At 40.6% G+C, this 18,977-nt stretch overlaps 1 non-coding gene and 1 pseudogene across 1 annotated transcript; both read right to left on the bottom strand.

Moving 5' to 3' along the window:
- The window catches only part of LOC129823566 (serine/threonine-protein kinase MAK-like), a 60,555-nt pseudogene extending 43,149 nt beyond the window's left edge, over positions 1-17,406 (bottom strand).
- Positions 7,619-7,694, bottom strand: trnaa-ugc (transfer RNA alanine (anticodon UGC)). The gene has a single exon. It is a non-coding gene; the product is annotated as a tRNA-Ala (tRNA).
- Positions 17,407-18,977: the final 1,571 nt, after the last annotated feature.

The following is an 18,977-nucleotide window of genomic DNA, read 5'->3' as shown; positions in this document are numbered from 1 at the left end:
GCTCTTATCCAGAGACATACAGTCAGTGAGTCATTTAGCAGAGGCTCTTATCCAGAGACATACAGTCAGTGAGTCATTTAGCAGATGCTCTTACCCAGAGAGACATACAGTCAGTGAGTCATTTAGCAGAGGCTCTTATCCAGAGAGACTTACGGTCAGTGAGTCATTTAGCAGATGCTCTTATCCAGAGACATACAGTCAGTGAGTCATTTAGCAGATGCTCTTATCCAGAGACATACAGTCAGTGAGTCATTTAGCAGATGCTCTTATCCAGAGAGACATACAGTCAGTGAGTCATTTAGCAGATGCTCTTATCCAGAGAGACTTACGGTCAGTGAGTCATTTAGCAGAGGCTCTTATCCAGAGAGACTTACGGTCAGTGAGTCATTTAGCAGATGCTCTTACCCAGAGAGACATACAGTCAGTGAGTCATTTAGCAGATGCTCTTACCCAGAGAGACATACAGTCAGTGCATTCGGGTTAACCGAGTAACGAAGACAACCACATATCACAATCCTTGTAAGTAACATCTGAACTGTCCAATTAGTAACAGACTACAATTAACAAACTACTATTTCATGAAAATAACTAGTAACAAACTACAATTAAAATGGTTCATTCTTCCATCTTTCATTCTTTCTCATTATTCGATTGATATCTTGCATCATAATATTAATGAGTGATCGATCCTACCTGTCTTGCATCATACTATTGATGAGTGATTGATCCTACCTGTCCTTCATCATAATATTGATGAGTGATTGATCCTACCGGTCCTTTCATCATAATATTGATGAGTGATTGATCCTACCGGTCCTTTCATCATAATATTGATGAGTGATTGATCCTACCGGTCCTTTCATCATAATATTGATGAGTGATTGATCCTACCGGTTCTTCATCATAATATTGATGAGTGATTGATCCTACCTGTCTTTCATCATAATATTGATGAGTGATTGATCCTACCTGTTTGGCATCATAATATTGATGAGTGATTGATCCTACCTGTCCTTCATCATAATATTGATGAGTGATTGATCCTACCTGTTTGGCATCATAATATTGATGAGTGATTGATCCTACCTATCCTTCATCAGCTGGTAGAGGTTTTCCTTCATGTACTCAAAGACAAAGTAGAGGTGGTCATTCTCCCGGATAACCTCCTTCAGCTTCACTACGTTGGCATGGCTCAACTTCTTCAGAGACTGTAAACATAAATGTACACATTGCTTTGTATGGAGTGACATTAGCTAATGTACAATATATTTCTACTCTTACGTCAATAAGAAAGGTGGGTAATGTCAGAAACCCAGAACTAAAATCTGGAATAATTGCGTCAGATGCTACATTTATAGTATGTTACGTAGAGTTTGTGCATGAGAGATTACTGAATGGTGTAATGGCTTCCCATTGTTTTCTGACATGAGAGGTTATGGAGTGGGGGTAATGGCTTCCCATTGTTTTCTGACATGAGAGATTATGGAGTGGTGTAATGGCTTCCCATTGTTTTCTGACATGAGAGATTATGGAGTGGGGGTAATGGCTTCCCATTGTTTTCTGACATGAGAGATTATGGAGTGGTGTAATGGCTTCCCATTGTTTTCTGACATGAGAGATTATGGAGTGGTGTAATGGCTTCCCATTGTTTTCTGACATGAGAGATTATGGAGTGGTGTAATGGCTTCCCATTGTTTTCTGACATGAGAAATTATGGAGTGGGGGTAATGGCTTCCCATTGTTTTCTGACATGAGAGATTATGGAGTGGTGTAATGGCTTCCCATTGTTTTCTGACATGAGAGATTATGGAGTGGGGGTAATGGCATCCCATTGTTTTCTGACATGAGAGATTATGGAGTGGGGGTAATGGCTTCCCATTATTTTCTGACATGAGAGATTATGGAGTGGTGTAATGGCTTCCCACTGTTTTCTGACATGAGAGATTATGGAGTGGTGTAATGGCTTCCCATTGTTTTCTGACATGATAGATTACTGAGTGGGGGTAACAACTCTGTAGGTGGAGGAGTGGGTCACATATGATAGTGCAAAACCAAGAGACAGACAGGGCAGCGCTCAAAGAAGGGGATTTATTAACTCAAAATGGTTCACAGGTAGCTTGGGGATTCATGTCCCAAAAGCTTGTTCTCACTCAAAAATAGTGAAAATAGTGAAAATCAACAGCTGGCCCTTTATGGCAGTAACTGAACATCAGCGTAAATCACTGGGGAAGATATTATTTTACCCCAGGGCAAAGAGAGCGGCCAACCTTAGGTATTTGGGTGCTGGCTGGTGTCGTGGACAATTGCAAGATGATGGTATAATGCTTGTAAAATGATGTTATAATGCTTGTATTACATTATAATAGTTGTTACATTCGAAAGAATAGAGTATTGTGTGTGTGTGTGTTTTCCACTGAGGATGGGCCTCCATGAGATAGCACTGACAGAGGAGATTTACGATGTCTTTGGGTGATAAAACCTAAAGAGCATTCCAGATAACATAAGGTAATGGTTCTGTGCTATGAAGTACCAGGAACGAGATTAGAACCTCGTCTGAGGGACCAAACTGAACGATAATTTATAGCGAATGTTATCTGGCTACGGGATACTCCTTTCTCAAGTAAAAGTCCCTTTGTGAAGGGTTCCTAAGATCTGTTGTTCGTCATGTAGGTTGAGAGGGGTGTATCTTGGCTATAAAATATATTTGTAATTTTCTGTAGTCACTTTTCTATGGTTCATTCGAGATAGCGTATCATTGAAAGTCAAAGGCTATTGCAAAGCTCTTATTATTATTAAAAATGTAATTTAAGTATAACTCTGACTGGTGTGTAGTTTTTGTAACTCTCCTCATTTGGTAAAGCAGAAATACGCCACCACACTGGTCCAAATGTTTGCGACAGAGCTTATAGTTTTAAAATGTCATGGTGGTTTTAAATTGCCTTAGGATGCATTTGAAATGGCAGCCTATATTGCACTGCGCCCCTGGTCAAAAGCAGTGCACTATAATGAGTAGGGCGCCATTTCAGATAGTGGTTCCTACCTTGACTTCTCGTAAGTTCATACACTCATCCCACGAGTAGAACTTCCTCTTCATCCTGAGAGAACATTTAGAACATATTTAATCTAAGAGCCTACATTCAATACAAGTTAAATAAAATTAAAGGACACCTTTAATATCTATTAGATGGTTAATACAAGAATAATAACTTTACACAATTGATATACTCCTATTATGTGCATGGGTGTTCATGATATGAAATAAACCTGAGAGTCAGGTATTTTGGACATATTTGCATTCCGTATATCTAACAGTCTACCGGTTCTACTTCCTGAGGCCTATAGTCTCTGATAATGATAGCCTCACGGAACCCCTATCCCAAATTTGTAGAATCTTTTAATTTTTAATTTAAAAATCTGGTTCCTTCCCTCCCAGCATTCTTGGGTGACACCACTGATATGCGAGAGATCCTTGAGAAGTTCAATCTAATGATATACTTGTAACTATGGATGTTCCAGGTGTTTATAGAAACATGCCCCGTACAGGAAGCCTAGAAGCCCTCTCTCACTATCTAGATACACGCCCTGAAGGTCTGCTGCCTCCTTCTGGTTTTATTTTGACATTAACCCAAAATGGCGTTATCTAGGAACTATTTTCAATATGATGGCTCTTTTGTTTTTTTACCTCCAATACCAGGGAACAGCGATGGGAATTATAAAATTAGGGATTATGCTAATTTGTGTATGGGTTTCTGGGAAGAAAAACATTATTTACATATGCTGTCTCTAAAGCGTTCTTTTCTAATATTGTCCTGTGGTGCTGATACGTTGACGATATTCTGGTAGTCTGGAGGGGCACAGAGAAGGACTTGAGTAGATTTGTGTTCTATGCCAACTCTACTAATCCACATTAATAATTTACATTAGAGCATTGTACTTCTTCTGTCAATTTCCTCGACCTCACTGTTTAAAAGGTGATACGCTTGAAACTACTATTGTTCATAAACCTCTCAGTAGGAACACTAAGCTATGACAGTAAATCATCCTAAATCTCTAAAAGCAACATTCCCAACGGTCAATTCCTTAGACTGAGGAGAGAGAAACTGCAGCAAATCAAATGACTGAGACAAAAGCTGAAGTAATGAAAAAGAAGTCCCTACAGTGATAGTCCCCTCACCGTGGACCGAGGCTACAGTGACAGTCACCTCACCGTGGAACGAGGCTACAGTGACAGTCACCTCACCGTGGAACGAGGCTACAGTGACAGTCGCCTCACCGTGGACCGAGGCTACAGTGACAGTCCCCTCACCGTGGAACGAGGCTACAGTGACAGTCGCCTCACCGTGGACCGAGGCTACAGTGACAGTCGCCTCACCGTGGAACGAGGCTACAGTGACAGTCCCCTCACCGTGGAACGAGGCTACAGTGACAGTCACCTCACCGTGGAACGAGGCTACAGTGACAGTCGCCTCACCGTGGACCGAGGCTACAGTGACAGTCCCCTCACCGTGGAACGAGGCTACAGTGACAGTCGCCTCACCGTGGACCGAGGCTACAGTGATAGTCCCCTCACAGTGGAACGAGGCTACAGTGATAGTCGCCTCACCGTGGACCGAGGCTACAGTGATAGTCCCCTCACCGTGGACCGAGGCTACAGTGATAGTCGCCTCACCGTGGAACGAGGCTACAGTGATAGTCCCCTGTCATGACGTTGCCCTGTTGGTGAGGTTTATGACCCCCATCAATAGCTTTCCCCCTTTTCTTGCTCTACTCTACAGAATAGACTCTTGGAAAGCCCTTTGTCAACATAGAGAGAGTCTGGTAACATCGAAAGGTTGGGGAACGGAATAATATTTTGGTAATCCGACCAGTAGAAAGTATCCGTTGGTACATTAAAGAATATGATGTCAGATCAGTCGTCGTCTGAAACATTATTACTGTTGACAGGAAGACATAAACGGTATCCTGGAAAGTCTACACATTCTAGTTATCAGATTCACATGGAATTGTTGTGCAATTTTAAATATGAAACTATTTGTGAAAAGATTAAATGTAATTTTAGTTTTTAAAATGAGAGAATTGTTATCATAAGTAAAATATGCTCTCTCAGTGGCCACACCCACATGAATAGGCATTGGTTGGAAATGAACCAACCCCTTTTCTACATTTCTATAAGAGCCCCCGTGACCCAGTTCACGGCGAACTAAGCCAACCTCAGCGTGAGTTCTGGTTGCGAATGGTTGAACGACTACAACCTAACGAAATTAACATTGTTTTCCCGATGACGTGAGGACTGATGTCCATACGTTAAAGAGGGCGAATTTCAACATGGAGGTGACGATCGCCACGCTGGAAGGATGAATTTCGACTATGAGCCAGAAAATAGCATGAGCATTATAGTATGGCAACTTGGCATGAACTCTGAACTCTTATTCACTAAAGAAGTGATACATCCTAGACGTCGAGTTATCAGCAGCAGCTGTAAACGTGGGCTAGGAAAGGACGGACAATCTCTTCAGAACGACAGGGTACTACAACGTATCAGTTCCACCACAAGACGACAGACTACACCGTATCCGCCAAGAAATATTCTTCAAAGGACAAGGGAGAACTCTGTTGGGCAACCCAGCCTTCCATCTTCGACCAATCTATCGAAGCGCAGCTCAGAGTAAATATATTTCTTGCATTTTTCTTTTCCGAATGGGCGGTACTTTAGAATGCATAAGATTCTGTATTTACGCTAGCATAGCTTCATAAGGTCCGATAGAGACCCAATCCTTCTGTTTCTCAGTCTTCCCACTCTTTCATTCAAACCCAACCCCGTCTTTGTGTAACCAGCCGTCATATCGCTTCCATCCACGAGGGACGTTTTCTTTTATGACATAATTAGTAATCAATGTATGATCCATCCTGTGTACATGTAATTCTGTGTGATTGTTTAGGTATTTAGTAAATAAATAATTCAACCAAATGTTGTATTGCTGATTCAACTTGTTAGCCAGGGTTCGTGAAGATAACCAAGAATGTAACGCCGTTCAGATGAGACTGAATAAGGTGACGATTAATAATTGACCGCTACAGATATAAAAGATGACCAGGTCTTTAAGAGTTTATTCAGAAGACAACAGCTCTATAAACATTATTCCGTGGTGCCCCTTCACCCCCACAGCCTCCCACCACCCCTTCACCCCCACAGCCTCCCACCACCCCCACAGCCCCTTCACCCATGCCCTCACCTCTTGATGGCCACCAGTTCTCCAGATTCGTTGCTCTTGCCCATGAGTACGCTGCCGAAGGTCCCGTCCCCCAGCTGTCTCATGGTGGTATAACGATTCATCTCCCACCGCGGGGCCGCGTTCCAACCCTGCTGCTGCTCCTTCAGCGGAGTGTGGGTAGGAAAACGTTACAACGTCTCAAATGGAGCCCTATTCTCTATATAGTGAGAATTTGGGATGTTGCATACTATACACAGTGCATTTGGAAAGTATTTAAACCCCTTTGACATTTCACATTTTGTTTAAGTTACAGCATTATTCTAAAATGGATTAAATTGTTGTTTTTTTTCACCTCCCTGACCAAGGTCCTTCTCCACCGATTGTTCAGTTTGGCCAGGCGGCCATCTCTAGGAAAAGTCTTGGTGTATCCAAACTTCTTCCATTTAAGAATGATGGAGGCCACTGTGATCTTTTGGACATTCAAAGCGGCAGAAATGTTTTGGTACCCTTCCCCAGATCTGTGTCTCAACACAATCCTGTCTCAGAGCTCTACGGACAATTCCTTCGACCTCATGGCTTGGTTTTTGCTCTGATATGCACTGTCAACTGTGGGACCTTATATAGACAGGTGTGTGCTTTTCCAAATCATGTCCAATCAATTTAATTTACCACAAGTGGACTCCAATCAAGTTGTAGAAACATCTCAAGGATGATCAATGGAAACAGGATGCACCTGAGCTCAATTTCCAGTCTCATAGCAAAGGGTCTGAATAATTGTGTAAATAAGGTATTTCAGATTTTTTTTTAATACATTTGCAAATATTTCTAGAAACCTGTTTTCCCATTGTCATTATGGGGTATTGTGATGTCATTATGGGGTATTGTGATGTCATTATGGGGTATTGTGTGTAGATTGAGGAAGAAAATGTTTTTAATCAATTTTAGAATAAGGCTGAAGCGTAAGCAAAATGTGGAAAAAGTCAAGGGGTATGAATAGCAGCTGTTAAGGAGCCCCTTGACCCAGACTTGGCGCCACCTGGTAAAGAGGTCGTGGACGGCAGGAAGCTTGGCCACAGTGATGTACTGGGCCGTATGCACTGCCTTCTGTTGTGTATCACCAGTGGTACATTTACTTTTCATTCCTATCATTTCTAATCTATAATGTTTGTTTGGTTAAGTAATTTCTGTTATGCATTCAATATATTATTATTCCTTAAACTGTTCTTATTGTCGGAGTGGACACATAGGTTGTGTGCTCTGCAAACAATGTAACACAAGTTTTGGTTTATTTCATAAAAAAAGAAAGAAAAAAAAAAAAAGTCATTTAGCGGACTCTCTTATCCAGAGCGACTTACAAGTACATACATTCATATATATATATATTTTTTCTTTTCTTTTTTTTGTACTGGCCCCCCGTGGGAATCGAACCCACAACCCTGGCGTTGCAAGCGCCATGCTCTACCAACTGAGCCACATGGGGCCCATTTCATTCCATCTACGAGTTTTTTTCAATTAAATTTAGTCATCGTCTTTTGTTTGGAGCGCTCCTGTGAATGTTGAGTAAGGACGAGCACACATAGAAGTAGGCCTATAGGCTACCTGGCCTGCGTGCAAACCTAGGCATATAAATGTGCACATTTGGGGATCTGATAGTGTTTCTGATTGGCTTAAATCGCACCACCACTAATGAGCTGTGAAGCTTCTCAAAGTCATGTTTTCTTCACCTCAAACAGAAAGCGAACGAAGTCGGTTTTTACATCAACTGAGAAGGACAATAGTTCCTCAACGTATTTGAAAGATCTTTCCAGCTCTCTCCCTTTCGATGACCAGTCAGAGTGAAAGGGAACAATGTCATGCTCTGATCCAGTGGAGACACCATACACATAGGCCTACCAGATGACCTCTTATCAGTGCTCGACTTGGACTGAAATAAGTTCAGGTGCTGGTACTGTTTATATTTAGGTGGTCCACAATACTGTTGAGCTGATGTTCTATAAGAAGGAACAGGAAGGTAAGCAGTAGAAAATGTGAGGTGTCGATACTCAGCTCCGCTGGGCTCCTGCCCAAGTAAAGCACCGCCTCTTAACACAAATTGCCTACAGCTGTGTCTGTCCCGAGCTCGCTGCCGTGGGAAATTGAGGACCCAGAATATTTTATACAATGTTTCAAATTTTGTTACATTTAGATTTGGATAGAATTTTGATTATTCAGATGACAATGATTTTGAGATATGAAGACGTTATTATAAAAGAAATGAAACTGTTCCACAAAAATGTGCATATGAAAACCATAACTGGCACGCAGATCGGTAGAAGTGGTCAGATAAATTGACGTTCCACATGAGAAAAGGTTGCCGACTCCTCTTGTAGCCTGTTACCGGCAACTTCAGGAGAGTAATGGCAGAATCTGCGAAAGCTAGCAGGAGCGGGAGGAGAATGGTTGGGTCAGGTTAGTATTTTTTTTTTTTTAATTCTGGTTATCTAGATCTCTGGCTCCCTCTTGAGTCATTTGGGTCTTATTTCACCAAACCGTGAGCTTAAAGCATCAGACAAGCTCAATGAATATAGTTGATTTTATATGGAAAAATTACACATTTGAAAATGTTAACCAATGGATTGGTCAAAAGAACAGACGAGTTTCGGTCAACCAATATTTTTGTTGTTGTTGTTGCGGAAAGCCCTACTGTATGCAGTTTCGGTAGCCTGATGGCATCCAGACGGAGGAGAAATCTGCACACAATGCATCCCTGACCACCACCTGAAGTGGTCAAACAGATCTGAACACAAATCAGACTACAAATCATCTTTTGTGTGTCTAGACCCGTCTTTTCAATGCGATCTTCGTATTCTGATAGCAGAAGTCACATGTAAGTATCAAGTGTAGACACAACCTCACTGTAACCAGTCCCTGTAATCTGGTTCAGGTTATTAATCAACCTATCAGGGTGTTTACAAACACTACAGGAACAAGATCATCCACATGTATCGATCACATTTCTACTAATACTGTAGAACATTGTTCTAACGCTGTATCTGTACCCATTGGATGCAGTGATCACAATATAGTGGCTATATCCAGGGGAGCCAAAGTTCCAAAAGCTGGGCCTAAAATAGTGTATAAGAGGTCATACAACATATTTTGTTGTGACTCTTAGGTGGATGATGTTAAAAATATTTGTTGGTCTGATGTGATTAATGAGGAGCATCCAGACGGTGCACTTGAGGAATTTATGAAATTGCTGCTTCCAATAATTGATAAAGATGCACCTGTTAAGAAACTGACTGTTAGAACTGTTAAGGCTCCATGGATTGATGAGGAATTGAAAAACTGTATGGTTGAAAGAGATGGGGCAAAAGGAGAGGCTAATAAGTCTGGCTACACGTCTGACTGGCTGACTTACTGCAGAATTGAGAAGTTAAGTGACTAAACAAAAAGAAGAAGTGCCTGTATTATGAAGCCAAGATCAACGATATAAAGAATGATGGGGGGAAAAAAAGTTTTTTTTCTTTTTTCCCCCTCATCTTTCATCCAATCAGATGGCTTATTCATCACAAACCATTTGATGTTGCCAATTATTTTAATGATTACTTCATTGGCAAAGCGGGAAAATTTAGGTAGGAAATGCCAACAATGAACAGTGAGCCATCGTTCATGCATAAAAAAACTAACAATGAAAGAAAAGCATTGCAAATTAAAATTTTGTAAAGTTAGTGTGGGAGAGGTGGAAAATGTATTGTTATCGATCAATAATGACCCACCTCCTGGCATTGACAACTTAGATGGAAAGCTACTGAGGATGGTAGCTGACTCCTAGCTTCTCCTATCTGTCATATCTTTAATCTGAGTCTAGAGGAAGGCATGTCCTCAAGCCTGGAGGGAAGCCAATGTCATTCCGCTACCCAAGAGTGGTAAAGCGGCCTGTACTGGTTCTAACAGCCGACCTATCACCTTGTTGCCAGCTCTTAGCAAACTGTTGGAAAAAATAGTGTTTGACCAAATACAATGCTATTTCGCTGTGAACAAATTGACAACAAACTTTCAGCATGCTTATAGAGAAGGGCACTCAACATGTACTGACACAAATGAGAAATTGATAATAAGAAGATTGTGTGAGCTGTACTATTAGATTTCAGTGCAACCTTTGATATTATCGACCATAACCTGTTGTTGAGAAAACGTATGTCTTTTCAACCTCTGCCACATCGTGGATTTAAAGCTATCTATCTCACAGAACTCAGAGGGTTTTCTTTAATGGAAGCCTCTCTAATGTCAAACACATAAGGTATGGTGTACCGCAGGGCAGCTCTCTAGGCCCTCAACACTTTTCTATCACTTCTTCTTTTAATAAGAAACGTTGTTTTGAAAATTCCAAATTGTTTGCATAGTCAACTTACACACAGACACTTACCCCACCAGACATGTCACCAGGGGACTTTTCACAGTCCCCAAATCCAGAACAAATTCAAGAAAGTGTACAGTATTATTTAGAGCCCTTACTGCATGGAACTTCCTTCCATCTCATATTGCTCAAATGAACAGAAAACCTGGTTTCAAAACACAGATAAAGCAACACCTCACGCCACATCGCCTCTCCCCTATTTGACCAAGATAGTTTATGTGTATGCATTGATATGTAGGCTACGTGTGCTATTTTAAAAATGTATGTAGTTCTGTCCTTGAGCTGTTTTTGTCTGTTAATGTTCTGTATTATGTTTCATGTTTTGTGTGGAACTCCAGGAAGAGTAGCTGCTGCTTTCTCAACAGCCAATGGGGATCCTCATAAAACCCCAGTACCATATATTGAGATGAAACATTATGAATATGACATTATTAAGTTATTATTTGATACGAGCATTGAAGATAAATCTGAAATCAGTAAAAGAAATCGAGCTAGCTAACCAGCAGATTTACATAAATCATCAATGATCAGCTGATAGCCCATCCTCTTATCCCGATGCCAAGGAGGCACTGTTAACTAGCTTGCTTACTTCTTGTGATGATGAGTGAGTGTGCTGTTGCAGAAATAAATAAGACTATGGTAAAAAAATTTAACATTTTCGCAACAGTGGTATGTTATGATTTTTTTTGTTTTTTGGGGGGCACATGCCCCTGAAAGGTCTGTGCTCGACCCTGGACTACACACACTGCATTCTTGAATTGCATAGAATGCAGACTGCGGAGTCTCAGGGGTAGAAACGTGATTAAAAAAAATATATCACATGATGGGAACAAAGAATGCAGACAGGGTGCTGTTGAGGAGTCTCTTTTCACCTTCAGCGGAGAAGTCTGGCCTGGTCCCGGCCCTGGTCCAATACGCAGCCCCATAGTAGAGTCAGTCATCATGAGTAGCAGTCAACACACGGCAGCTGCAGTAGGCTACTTTCTTCTGGGAGAACAGACTGACGAGAATCACAACGCCGCAGGGTGGGTCTCAGATCACATTAACGACACGCACAGGGGAGTTAGGACATCTCTTCTAGAAACACAGAAAGAAAACAACTATACTTCTTCACTTTTACCTTTCAAGTAGAGGTGGTGGGAGGTAGAACGTCCAAGGGACTACTAATGAAAAATGATCCTCCGACTGGCTAAATCGTGCACATTTACAGAAATGTTGATAAATATACATTGTCCCTGTCAAATAGACCTAATAAAGTAAAGAAAGAAAATAAATTGGTAAATGAATGTGGAGAACTCGAACCGCCTTGCTCTTGCCTTAATAGCCCTAAAATAAAGAACATCCCTCTTTGTCTCACCTCAGCCATTCAGGAGGGGAGAGAAAGAGAAAGAGTGCTCCCCTCCTTGAGAAGGGAAGTGGGTTAATTTGGCGTCTGCTCGGCTCACAGGAGTGTGCCCAGAACAGAACAGCCGCTTGCATATAACATCTTAAGTGTAGAACCCCTCTAAAATTTTCTTAGATAAGGGTAAGGGGGACACCTAGTAAGTTGTACAGCTGACAACGCATTCAACTGAAATATGTCTTCCACATTTAACCCAACCCCTCTGAATCAGAGAGGTGCGGGGGGGCTGCCTTAATCGACATCCTGTCATTGGCGCCCGGGGAACAGTGGGTTAATTGCATTGTTCAGGGGCAGAACAACAGATTTTTACCATGTCAGCTCGGGGATTCGATCCAGCACCCCTTTCGGGTTACTGGCTTAACACTCCTACCCGCCATAAGGGCATAATTGACACGTTTTATGTAAGTTTGAAGTCATGTAAGGCAGAAAAAGTCTCTGGTTACCATGGAGACGACCATTATTCACAGAATAAACGTCTCAAAAGATGGCATTTATTGTGGGAGCTCGCAAAATAGAATAACTTCTACATTCAGGACAGGAGAAACAGTTTGATTCAGAAGATAATAAAACACGTTTCATATTGTTACAGGAGAAATTTTTTGATTCAGAAGTTAATAAAACACGTTTCATATCGTTACAGGAGAAACAATTTGATTCAGAAGATAATAAAACACGTTTCATATCGTTACAGGAGAAACAATTTGATTCAGAAGTTAATAAAACACGTTTCATATCGTTACAGGAGAAACAATTTGATTCAGAAGATAATAAAACACGTTTCATATCCTTACTTGTTTCTATTATTTTCTAGCACGTCAAGCTAAGTTACTCTGGCGCTCGTTGTCTCCAGTTAGTTAATGGAAGGCCATGAGTTTCAAATCGTCTTGATATGAACGCTTGTTATAGGCATTTTTTTACACCCGTTCATTAAACCTGTTCAGTGTGCATTTACAGGTGATTAGAACGTTTGAATATTGTACTTTCAGACGCGTGAAATTGTGCCACTGAACACCTGTGTAGTAACGGGTACATTTCATGCGTCTGAAAGTACCACATTGTAGCCCCTCACATCTAATTTCCGAGAGTTTGACTTTCGGCTTGTTGCGATGAATCGCTTACTCATGGAGGGAGGACATGTTTCTAAATATGGATGAAATTGTTAAAATTAGTAAAGGCTTTGGTGAGAGAAATGGAGGAAGAAATTAAAACGACTTTTTTCACATACTACAACTACAAAGCTGGCGCAGGCTAGCTAGCTTATTTTCATTAAAATAGCATGGCTAGTTAGCTAGCTAGCGATAGTATTTTGTCTAGCCTGTAACTAGTGGTTGTTACGTTGTTGGACAGAGCAATAGTTCTTTGTACTTGTCATTTGGTTGAGACTAACATTAGTTTAGAAAATTGTTTACCTTGTGCATATTTATTGTGTAATTGGTTGGCTTTGCTAGTTAGCAAGCTGAGATTTATTTGCTCACGTTGGCTAATTTAGCTATTAGCATTTTTTTTAGGAGAACAGGTTAGCTCCTTGCAGAATCTAGACAAGAGAATGGGGAATAAGATCTGGCTGTTGCAGTGCCCAGACAAAGTGAGAGCAAACTGCCACAGAGATAAAAAGGTAAGATCTTTATTTTGAGTAGCTACATTTCAAGGTTGAACCAATGCAATAGGTATTTTATTGGCTTGCTAAATGAGCTGATTTTCCTGAAAATGTATAACGTTAACTGATAACGTTGTTAGTTCCAGGAAATGTCAAGTATGCAAGCATCTGCAGACCAGCGAGGAAGAGGAAAACCTATAGAACAAGAATTACTAGCTAGTTATATCAGAGAGACATTTTATTAGCTTGCTAAATGAGCTGCTTTTCCTGAAAATGTCTTAGAAAAAAAGGTGCTATCTAGAACTTAAGTTATTCAGCTTTTTTTTTTTTTAAGTTATAACTTTTTGAAGACCCCTAGTTGGTTCCAGGTAGAACCATGTTTTGTTCCACGTAGAACCATGTTTTCTTACATGTAGAACCCTTTCCACAGAGGGTTCTACCTGGAACCCAAAGGGGTTCTACCTGGAATCAAAAAGGGTTATACTATGGTGACAGCCTAAGAACCCATCTGGAACCCTTTTTTCAAAGAGTGAATCTAGTTGTTATAATGCTTTGTCCATGTTACAGCCACAACATGATGATCAGGTAGTCAAAGCATCTGAAGAGGAGGACAAAAGCCTGCTTTGGATGAGCAAGGAAGAAGAAATAACAACTAGCTATATCAGATAGACATGTTCAGGAAAAGCAGGGAGAGAGAAAGCTAGTAGTAGTAACATTATCTGAAACCTCACATGCATCTGTGTTTGTGGTATATGGACAATATACCACGGCTTAGGGCTCTATACGCGTTGCGTCATGCCTGAACACAGCCCGTAGCAGTGGTATATTGGCCATATACCACAAATTCCCAAGGTTACCAACGTAATTGCAACAGTAAAAAAGTAATATTGACTCATACCCGTAGTAGACGGTCTGATATACCATGTCTTGCTATTTGTCTCATGTTGTACCGATCATCAACATGAACACGACTGAATTCTGTTGAATTGTCAACTGGTCTAAATTCTTATTAGGGAGATGTTGCTGCTCAGAATGACATGTTTATGACTGTTGATGATCACAGGAATCTCCAAATGCATTGTAGAACGAGCCGTGTAGAACGAGCCGTGTAGAACGAGCCGTGTAGAACGAGCCGTGTAGAACGAGCCGTGTAGAACGAGCCGTGTAGAACGAGCCGTGTAGAACGAGCACAACGGATGAAGCAGGGGGAGGAAAACAGACTGCTTCTTTCTCCCACATATTCACCAAGTCATACAATGTTTGCTTCATGAACAATTGTTACATCTGAAATAAATACAGAATTATTTTAGTTTATTTTGTTTCTAATGTTTTTTTTTTAAATGCTGGATGTGAGTAATTTAGCAGGTCTATAGTATGTATTGTTTTGAAACGTTTATTAAATATCTATTCAGTCAAAACTCATTTTATTTTTGCTTAAATAATGTATGTTTTGTACTGTTACTTTTTACATGCTGAAACAGTTTCATTAGGTTTGAGCTAGACTATGATCGGGGAAATGTCTACTACCCTTAAAAAAAAAATGGCTGAATGAAATTAGCACCGTTTCTAATAGTTTGTTGCTACTGTCTGGTGAGGAAGTGGGTAATATGAAATACATTGGAGGAGGAAGGGCGAATTAATGATAAATCAGAATTTGGACAATGTCAGGGAATAAGTAGGATAAATGTACATTCTACCAATGACAAAATAAATTGTGCAGGGGTAGCCTTAAGATATAACATCCGGTATGTGCATGGTATGTACTGCACAGACGGCTAACCAGCTATTTTCAAAACATTGGATTACCAACTTAAGCGGTGACGTCTCAGTTTGCACCACATTTTTGCATGGAGGTAGTGTTAACACTGAACAAAAAAAAACAAATGCAACATTTAAAGTGTTGGTCTCATGTTTCATGAGCTGAAATAAAAGATCCCAGACATTTTCCATATGCACAAGAAGCTTATTTATCTCAAATGATGTGCACCCTGGTCCTGCCTCCGTAACCGTTTATAAATTCATTTTTAGAAAACATTTTAATCCAGCCTTTGTGATTAGGAAATTATAGTGACTGTTATTACTTTAATTTATTCATCAAACAAATGGGTTTTTTGGTGGAAAAGTTGGAACTTGTAGCGAAACAATCCCATCTGGTGGATGGAAAGAGTCATAACTGTGTATATATATACTTGATATATACACACTTGATACTTTAGACAAGGAAAAATGATGGATAGCCCATTAAAATTAAGAAATACCTTTCTGAATTAGGAAGTTTTCATATACTTTTTTTCAATTCATAAATTATATATAAAAAAAATGACGTTCGGTACCAAATAAGTTGTTTTCGGCAATTATCCCAAAACGCCATTCCTTCCCCAATAGGCTGAACAGGTGTAATGAACGCGTGTAGAATGCCAATTACAGGTGTTCAAATCGCCTGTAAACACACTGGACAGGTGAAAAAAAATCACGTGTACAAAAAATGACATTTGACACTTGAAGAAAGCAAGTGAAAAATGATCATTACAAGCAGTAGCGGATTTAGGTAAGGGCGACATGGGCAGCCGCTCAGAGCGGCATCTTCGTGGTGTCTTATGCCTAGGGCGGCAGGTAGCCTAGTGGTTAGAGCTTTAGGCCAGTAACCGAAAGGTTGCCGGATAGAATCCTCGAGCTGACGAGGAATTAAATGAATTGTGTAATAAATCGGTAAGACGATTTCACCCATCGTTCTTGCGCCTCATGAGACCCACCTGCACTCGATTACTTCCCAAATTTCTGTCACTGCCTTTGGTTCCTTCCTCAGCCGTTATTGTTTCTGTTTATATGTTTCATGTCTGTACGCTACTCGAGGTTCTTGTTTCGTTCCATGTTCGTTTATTAAATTAAATTGATTACATTCACTCCCTGTACTTGCTTCCCGGTTATTAGTTTACACTTTACAGCGTGGGTAGTGAATGAAACGCTTAAAGGACCTCATGGGCACCCATAACTTTTTCACTTAATTTAAGGGAGAAATTCGCCTTAATTTTTTTTTGAGCAACTGACTTTGAAGGAAACGATAGGGGGGAAATTAATATAAGATGTTTTATGTAACTGGTGCCTGGGCTTACAGGGGAAGCCAGCAAAAGAGGCTTGAACTGATTACTCCAGGTGAAAACAGGTCCTGATTGGGCTAGTCTGTAGCGCTGGATATAGCCTACCAACAGTCATTTGGTACAACCCTGGCTAGCCTGCACTGAATTTGTCCATTAAAAATAGACAACTTCAAAATTAATGACTTGTGTGTGTTGAATAAAGAAGTCAGTTCTTTCTCTGACATACATTGGCTGTCGTAGACATTTCTCTAATCCTATATTGACCTCTACTCTCCATCCTACCAGATTAGAAAGTCCCTCAGACAGAGATAAAGTAAAATAATTATTGGCAGGACAGTTCAACTTCATTAGTGTGGTATGGGGTAAAGGGGGCATACATAATATACCTACGTAATAAGCAACAACCCTTACTACTGAACTGTTAGCTAGCTAACGTTAGCTAATTAACAAGATAAACAAACACATAAATAACACACATCATTATATTGGCCTACCATAAACAACACCGGTCTCATGCAACATTCAGAAACCGTGGTATTACCTTAGCATACCTACCAATAAAGACATTTTGTTTTTGTCCCCTTTTTAGTCCAAGAATAAAGCAAGATGCGTTTCTGTTTTGTGAAAAAAATTAATGCAGCGGCGAAGACAGTACAATAAAAATAGCTTCCTTATTGTACAGAAGTGGCTTCCGTTCTCCTTGGCAACGGCAGAAATATTAGAGGAAGGAGGAGATCGAAATCCTATTGGACAAAGAATGGCGGAACGTATAACGCCCCACCCTAGCAGACTTTTGACCAATCGCGTTCACGTTGTCATGTCTCGTAACGTGGTTGCTAAGCTTATCGTCACGCAATCCCTTCTAAAAGTCAGTGTATGAGTCGAGAAAAGTGCCTATTTTCCTCGAAAGTACGTAATGTCCCGGTGCCAAAGATATACAATATTACAGATAGCAAGTTAATTCTCTCACATCTTGGAAAATATGTTTAATGTTGTACTTTTTGTTGACGACATTCATGTTGTGTTTTTGAGCTGGCGCCCAATTGACTCCCACTCACCACTTGAAGGAGCGCTCGCCTTGTCCAAGAATCACCTAGAATGCACCGCGCCGACCATTGGCAAAGGACACAGTGGGCTTCAACAGAGTTTCCCATCTCCTCAAAAGTATCTCTGGCAACTGGGACCAAAGAGCACCACAGTATGAGTCATAATACCCATAACACCTAGCGGTCAAACAGGGAAAGGGTTCCATTCATTTTTTCCCATAGGGAATTTAGAAACACAAGTGTTTCTGAAAAAAACCTATGGGACAAATGAATGGTGGAAAAACGATTGGATCAATTTCCCTGTTTGACCGCTAGGTTTTATGGGTATTATGAAATCTCCACTTTGGGGCTCTATAGAAGGAGACTGGAGAATGCTGTCAGAATGATAAACACAATGCTTTATGGGACTTGTAGTCCAAATACAGGGTAAAGTCATTGTTTAAGGAGAGAGAGCATCAGGAGGACCGTCCTTTAGTGGGCTTAGCTATGGAAGAATACTCACCCACGTTACCATCGTTAAAATAAATTTAAACAAGGCTAACATAAAATAAATAAATGTTTCCCACCTTCCTCATCTTTTTTTGTAATACATTAGCGTCATCTAGTGGTACAAAACTGCCTCTCAATCTGGGTGCGTTCCAGGTGTACAGATTCTTCACAAATTGCAGGTCTGCGTATATCACACAAATCTTTTCTCCAACCCCAGACACTAACCCCAACCTCATTCAAGCCTTGCATGTGAGTGTTCTACTGCCTCTCTCAAGAGGCCCAGACTTTTATGGCACAGGTGATAGGTTAAAAAAAGCTGAAGAACACTTATGGAACTGAAAAATTACTCCAGTATCATTATAAAACCTGCCAACAAAGGAGGTGCAACAGTGATACTAAATGCAGCAGACTATGACAAGGAAATTCTGAGACAACTTAGTGATGATGAATTTTACAAAAGACTCCCAAAGGACCCTACTAATCAATTCAAGTCTCTGATCCATGATAAATTGTCCCCCAAAAAAATGATGAAGGGGAAATTACAAAAACAGAATATACATTTATGAAAGTTGACTGCCCACAAACACACCTGTCATATACGCTCTACCCTAAATTCACAAGAGCTTGACACCACCTATACCAGGCAGGCCCATTGTGAGCAGTAACGGATCTCTGACAGAGAATATCTCTGTCTTTGGTAGACCATTTTGTGAAACCCTGAGCGATCTCTCCCT

Source organism: Salvelinus fontinalis, chromosome 26 (genome assembly GCF_029448725.1).
Source record: "Salvelinus fontinalis isolate EN_2023a chromosome 26, ASM2944872v1, whole genome shotgun sequence".
Classification (NCBI taxonomy): Eukaryota; Metazoa; Chordata; class Actinopteri; order Salmoniformes; family Salmonidae; genus Salvelinus; species Salvelinus fontinalis.
The sequence above is the reverse complement of the archived record's forward strand: the minus strand, read 5'-3'. Positions and strand labels throughout refer to the sequence as shown.